Source organism: Apaloderma vittatum, unplaced genomic scaffold (genome assembly GCF_000703405.1).
Source record: "Apaloderma vittatum isolate BGI_N311 unplaced genomic scaffold, ASM70340v1 scaffold4648, whole genome shotgun sequence".
In the NCBI taxonomy this organism is placed as follows: domain Eukaryota; kingdom Metazoa; phylum Chordata; class Aves; order Trogoniformes; family Trogonidae; genus Apaloderma; species Apaloderma vittatum.
The window spans coordinates 1-6,314 of NW_009731089.1; positions in this window are offsets into that span (position 1 = coordinate 1).

Here is a 6,314-nt window from a genome sequence, read left to right on the forward strand (position 1 = left end):
TGTAGTTTCAGTCTTCAAGCAGAAGCAGCTCCGCTTTCACTCACAGAGCGGAGCGTGCTGCTCTTCTCGTCAGGACGCGCAGCGCCCCGAGCAGTCTGCGCTGCTGAAGTGGCATTTTAGGGCAGCCTGGGTGTTGGAGATTATAGTAGTTGCCTTGGAGAATATTAGAATTAATTGTGGGATTGCTTAAAATTACAATGAATTGAAATTTGTTTTGTCTTAGAAGCCACACTGCCTGGCATGAGTAGCCAGATTTACTGAAGCCTTAGGCCCAGACTGGACTTTGACCTAAGTACTGCTGAGCTCCGGCTGAAGAAAGGCAGGGAAACGAGTGCTAATGTAGAAAGATAAGATAAAAAAGAAACTGCATCCTCGAGATAAGAAAAGAATACTCACCCTGAGAGAGAGAGAGAGAGAGAGAGAAAGAGAGAGAGAAGGGATCCAAAGAAGAGCAAAAGACTCCAGACCCAAATAATTACTATTAGACCAAACCATCGTGTGAGGGGATGTGAACTTGGATTGTAATTGCCCAGGGATTTCTGTGTTTGGGGTCCGTCTGGGAAGGTCCAAGCTCAAGCTGAAAAAAAACAATTCTTTTTTTGGGGCTAAGATTGGATCCAGCCGCACACAGACTCCTCTCCGTGTGGAAGTTTAGAAAGCGAGGGGGTCCAGTCTGAACCTCACAACTTGGCAGGAGAGCTGCCCCAGACTCTTCTGGAACACTGGGTGCCTGGAGGCGTTGGTTTGGGAGAGTCCTTTAGAAAGAAAAAACTAGCTAAACCAGCCACCCCGGAAAAAGGGTATGGTGCGAGACTGCCAGCAACTGCTCTGCTCACAAATTAGTTCTTCTACTCCAGAGCATCCAGGCTCTGAATCCTCACTTGAAGTTTAAAATCCAGTCTGAAAGCTAAATCCTTCACACCCTTAAAAATGCAAAGCTCCTGCTGAGCTGTCACCTGAGATGCGAGAGACAAGAATTCTCAGTCTCCAATACAAACCAGACCTAAGAATATGAGTCTTCATGAAGTGCTGGTTAACTCAGGGTGAAGAGTGTTGGGAGGAGGCAGAATGCTGCACCACCAGGACAGAGAAGAGCGTATCAAAGTTACAAACCGCCCTCCAGAGCAGCCAAGTGAATTCCGTGCAAGTTATGTGAGATGCCCCGAGGCAGCGGGGAATGCAGCCGGATGGCATCAGGGCTGTCACGAGGCATCTGTCAACATCTAAGTACTGCTAAGGGCCTGTGCCTCCAAAGAAGAGAAAATCTGGGGCTGATCTGCTAAACTTTTGCTACTGCAGTGAAAGATTAGAAACTAAGTTATCCTCAAAAGCTACACATAGTTTGGAAACACCAGGCACCAGCACAGATTAGGGGGAAAGCAGCCCCATGGAGAAAGACCTTGGAGTCCTAGTGGACAGCAAGTTGTCCCTGGGACAGCAACGTGCCCTTGTGGCCAAGAGAGCCAAGGGGATCCTGGGGTGCATTAAGAAAAGAAGTCTGTCCAGCAGATCTAGGGAAGTTCTCTTCCTCCTCTACTCTGCCCTGGTGAGACCACACCTGGAATACTGTGTCCAATTTTGGGTTCCCCAACTCAAGAGAGACAGGGACCTACCAGAGAGAGTCCAGTGGAGAGCTGCAAGGATGATTAAGGGCCTTGAACATCTCTCCTGTGAAGAGAGACTGAGAGAACTGGGGCTGTTCAGCCTTGAAAGGAGATGGCTGAGAAGGGACCTTATTAAAGTGTATAAATACCTGAGGGGTGGGTGTCAAGAGGAAGGGGACAATCTCTTCTCAGTGGTGCCCAGTATTACAACAAGAAATAATGGGTTTAAATTAGAACGTATGAAGTTCCACCTCTACATGAGGAGAAATTTCTTTACTGTGAGGGTGACAGAGCCCTGGCCCAGGCTGCCCAGAGAGGGTGTGGAGTCTCCTTCTCTGGAGACTTTCAAACCCTGCCTGGACACGTTCCTGTGTGGCTGCCCCAGGGGATCCTGCTCTGGCAGGGCGGTTGGACTAGATGATCTCTAGAGATCCCTTCCAACCCCGAACATTCTATGATTCTATGAGCTTTGTAAGAAAATCACTTTAAGATACTCAAATGCTTCAAATGCTACAGATACAGATACTGTAAATCTGCAGTCACAAATATCCTCACCACTCCGTGCCAATGGTACTCTTCTCCTGATACAGGTATTTTAATGATCCACACAGCCTCATGTACACTTGATGAAGGGGGAAAAGTACTTTCAGGCAGAAAAATTTAAGGAAATGCTTGACCAGAAACCGACATGGAATGAATTGGGCCATGGAAGTTTTGAAAAACAGTAAAGCACACCAAGCACGAGGAGCAAGTATGACATGAAATTTGACCTGCACTCTTGTCTAAAAGAAAACTGTTGTTAGAATTACAGTCAACTCTTCAGCACTTTTTCCACTGCTGTAATGTAAACACTTTGTTGTATGTCTGGGCTGAGTTTGTTGAGGTACGGCAAAGCCCACTGCCAAACGCATACATCACTTTTATTGCTCTGGTTACTTAGGTTGCTCATTATTTACTCTCACAAATGATTGAGGAAGAGGATGGTGGTATGGAAGGGCACTCTAAAAATTTAAACAGGATGAAACAATTATTAACCTGGGACCAGATCAGGAGGAGATAGGGAAGTTTTGCCCAGCATTATCTGGTTTGCACGGACACTAGGGCACTTGCTGGGCAGGGCCCCTTGCCGGCAGACTGCTGGGGAGAGCTTGCCACCCCCCTCAAGTAGGAAAAGAGACGTGAAGGATGGTTTGGGAAGGATTTCTTGGTTCAGACTTGGACATTCATACATATTTCTGCATCACCTGGCTGTTCCTCCTGAAGTTTTCTTTGTGGGTCCAGTTCCTCTTTGCTCAACTTGCAAGCTCTGTCTTGCTCCTGTCTTTCAATTCCCTTCTCTCCTTCTCTCACTTCAATGTTCTCCCTCGCTGAGCTCAGACGAGTCTCACTGCTCTGGGATCAGCCTTCCAGGGGCTCTGCCCCACCTGACAGGCCTGGGACCCCCATTCTGTTCCCTGACAGAAAGTGAAGCCCAAGGCCTTGGCATTCTTGCAAGGTCCCACTTTGCCTCTTGCTCAAGGTCAAAAAGCAGTCGTGCATATAAGCCACATTTTGCATGCATGGAAATCTACAATTATTATCATATTTGCACAAACTAGAAAAATACTGGCAAATAGTCCAAGGTTTTCTCTATATAAGTATATAAGCATTTCTTGTGGGTTTTTTTCCTATCTATTATCTATCAAGCTTCATTTGCTCTTTGGAAGTTACCAGAGGAAGTTTATCTACATCATATAAGCAGCTTGAACGTCCTTCTCCAGAGCTAAAGACAAAATAAATACCATACATAGGTGGTAGGTGGTACTGAGTACACGGAAAACTAATGATCACCTTTGTAAATCCACACTTTAGCTCCTACAGGTGGCATTTTGCAAAGCACATTAACTACTCAACACGCACACACTTCTGGGCAAGGCATCTAAACGTGGATGTAAATCCAAAATCTGCTGAGGATGAACCCTATAGAAACGAGGCCAAGGCCTTTGGGTTCCTTTGAATCATGCAGATGATTTACTAAAAATCAAATTCAAGGGATACAGATGATATGAAGAAAAAAAAATCCATAAATGGCAAACTATAAAATAATTGTGATGTGTTCTCTAGGTCAGTAACCACAATTAGAGAAGAGGAAAGCAAGCTTCAGAAATTAGTTGAGAGGCTTGAGTCTTAAGCATCTGGAAGTCAGTGTGCTCCACCTTCACGTAGCTGTTTCTAACTATTCCACAAACAAATTTATTTATCATTAAAAAAAAGTTTCTTTTCCCCCCAGAATCTTTGTCTCCTTTGCCATACTGTACAGAGTACCAATATCATATTATAAGCGAGCAATTTCATTTCTTAAAAGAATAAAACTCCTGAAGAACAACTAAAAGTTTCTGACTCACTTCTGCCGCGCTGCCCATGGGAAACTGCCAAGAGATAGCAGCCGGGCAGGAGGCCAGCAGGGGCTTCTGATACTCATCTGGGCTTGTGCATAAACATGTTCTCAGCACAGTTTCCATTGTGCGCCCCAGCCCATTCCTGGGGAGTATTTGTTGTACTCATTCTTGTCTTATTTACCTTTCCATAATGACTTTTCAGTGCAGAGGCCATCTTTTATCCTCGTACATTGTTTGCAAAAAGGAGCCCCGTCCCTACTGGGTCCTTTAAGCGGTGCTGTAATACAAACAACATACCTAAAAATAACACTTCTGCTTCTCAAACCTACGTCACCTAAGGCCAGACAAAAGAAAACTGTGTATGTATATCCTTCTTTCCTCCTCGCTCCCTAAAGGAATGCATCCTTTCTCAGCCGTAAAGTGAGCCTGGCAATTACTGTATGTGCATGTCCCTGTTCCTGTTTGGAGCACTATAATTGTTTTACAGCCCTGGCTGTGATTATCCAGTACCCACCAGAAAATCCCAGCACTTTGATCACTGGGCTCCCTACCCAGACTCCACAAATAATTCATCATAGGAGGGGGTTAAGCAGAAGGAAGACGAAGAGGAAACAAGAAACACAGCTGACACGAAGCTAAAAGGAAGGAAACAAAGATAAAAATGTAAAAAGAAAAAAAAATAGGCTGAAAAGAAAAAAGGGAGGAAACAGAGCCCACAGAAAAGAGAAATGAGGTGAGGCAGAGCTGAAGGAAATGTGTTTTCCTATCAGGACTAAACAGAGGTGAGTCTCCTAGGAAAATACAGTACTTTTTATTTGCTGCTGCTCTCTGTCTGTCAGCCTCTCCAAGGGTCGTTAATTTGTTCCCCGTCCGACTGTTCAGCATTAATGGCGTACGAGATATCCCGTAGACAGTCCCCATGCATTTGAGATGAAGGTAGTGAGATAGTAGAAGCAGGCAGAAACAGCTTGCTTATTTGGGCAATAAAAAGACAGAGGGCTGGCAGTCAAACAGAGAACAGACAGGATATAGCAAATTACAGGGTTCTCCTTCCAGCCTTTGCCATTAAGCGAATGTTTTCTGCAGTGCATAGATGCCCTGTGGGCACAGCGACTTCTAACAATCACCACGGCGAGTTTGCTTCCTGAGCCAGGGATTTAGCTTTTATACTATAGCCTTCATCTGGCACAGCTTCCACCACACACAAGAGAAGTAATAACGGTTTATCTGCAAAGTACTATTTGCAAAGTCTGAGAACACCTTTCCCTTTGCCCTGCCCCTGGAGAGGGTGCTTGGCTTTTCCTGTAAGTGAGGAGAATAACTCATCTCTACAAAAAAGATTTGTATGTCCCTAAGAAATGAGCACACTGCTTTCTTGCTCCAGTTTTCAGTATTGTCAATATTAACTGATCCGTACACGAACCTGAGTCTTGGGATTGCTGCTCTGGGAGCTGCTGCAAGTCCACAACAGCTGCAGCATCACTGAAAACATGTTTTTGTCCACTATGCAGTTTCACGCACAGTTTATTCATTCCTGTAACAACTGCTTTATCTCAAATGTTATTGGTTTTCCTATATTTCTCTTTCATATTTCTGTTCTCTTTTAAGTCTCTACTTTTCAGTTATTGGAAGGAGAAGCCATAAAATAAAACTACCAATACAACCACCACTGCTTTTTCTGGGGTATAGGTCAGTGGTCGAATTTTCCAGTACTTCATGCAAAAACTTGAAAATGATTTAGAGGAACTGTGCCAACACGCTATTTCTGTTCCCACACGTCAATGACTATAAAATACCACACTGAAGTCCAAGCTGTTCAGTGCAATTTCATCTGTCTCTGCATGTGTTCACGTGAAGCAATACTCCTGTCCTCACCACATCACGGCATGTTCTACACCAGCCTGCTCACAGTTCAAAGTTAAAAACGCTTCACTCCCAGAAACAGACCAGAATCTCTCATGATGGAGAGTAATTAAAACGGGGTGGATTGTTTCCCAGCGTGTCACACGGAGAGAGGCAAACCCTGCACCTGAGGAGCTGTGCAGATGGGTCGTGGGGCCTCGGACCCAGGACAGAACAATGTCAGAACTTCTCCAAGGCTCTGCCTTCCTGAGGTGACCTCTGACTTGCAAAACATGAACCACCACCTCCTGCACATCACCTTTACTAGCAAAAGTACCCTGGGCCCGTTCTCACTAAAGGAGAGGCAGCATCTCTAGCAGTTAGGCAAACAAATTCATTCTGGCACCAATGGCCAGAAGCTTTTTATTTAGTGTCCCTGAAAGGGACCCTAGAGATTATTTTGCTGGTGGTACCTCCTCCATTCTGCAGT